This window comes from Tupaia chinensis, unplaced genomic scaffold (assembly GCF_000334495.1).
Source record: "Tupaia chinensis unplaced genomic scaffold, TupChi_1.0 Scaffold000090_1, whole genome shotgun sequence".
Taxonomy (NCBI): Eukaryota; Metazoa; Chordata; class Mammalia; order Scandentia; family Tupaiidae; genus Tupaia; species Tupaia belangeri.
Genome location: NW_006159552.1, coordinates 1,968,339 through 1,969,239, shown reverse-complemented (window position 1 = coordinate 1,969,239; position 901 = coordinate 1,968,339).

Sequence of the window (901 nt, the reverse complement as noted above, 5' to 3'; positions counted from 1 at the left end):
GGGGGGGGGGGGGAGGAGTGGAGATGAGGGCAAACAATAGACTTGACAAAAACCTGAGAGGAAGAGTCAGAAAGTAAAAATTCGATGCGGAGTAGGGATTTTGAAAAGCCCATGGTAGATTTCTTCGAAATTTGCACAGAAGCTTCGCTTCTGGGTGGCCTGCTTCTCAGACCCCAGCCATGGCTGGGCTGGGAGACCTTGGTTTCAGTTCCAGGAGGTCTTTCTTCATGGGTGCTGTCCCACCCCTTAGTCTGCATTTGAAAATAGGGGCACATCCTTTGGAGGCACATCCTTCCATTTGAAAGTAGAAGCAAGTCCTGCTTCTTGGACTCCAGCTGTTCCATGGGAGACTTTGGTTCTAGTTCTGGTTACAAGAGGCCTTGTCTCAGGAGTACCTCCACACTCTCCCGGTTTGCATTTGAAATTTGGGGGGTGATTTCTCGCTTTCTGTCTCTCTGTCTCTCTCCACACTCTCCGGGTTTGCATTTGAAATTTGGGGGGTGATTTCTCGCTTTCTATCTCTCTGTCTCTCTCTGTCTTTCTGGCGAGCGCATGCGGCCTATAGCAAAAATCTCTCCTTAAAAAAAAAAAAAAAAAAAGAAAGAAAAGAAAGAGATACAAGATCTAAATGATACCATAAATCAAATGGACTTGACAGATGTATTAGAACATTTCACCCATCAATCACAAAATGCACATTTTTCTCACCCCCCCGCATGGAACATTTTCAAATATCAACCACACGATAGGGCATAGAATAAGCCTCTACAAATTCAAAGGTATAGAAACTATATCTGAATTGATATCCAGCATCTTTTCTGACCACAATAGAATCAAACTTGAAATCAATTACAGAAAGAATCCTCCAAAATACACAAACACATGGAAACTAAACAACCTA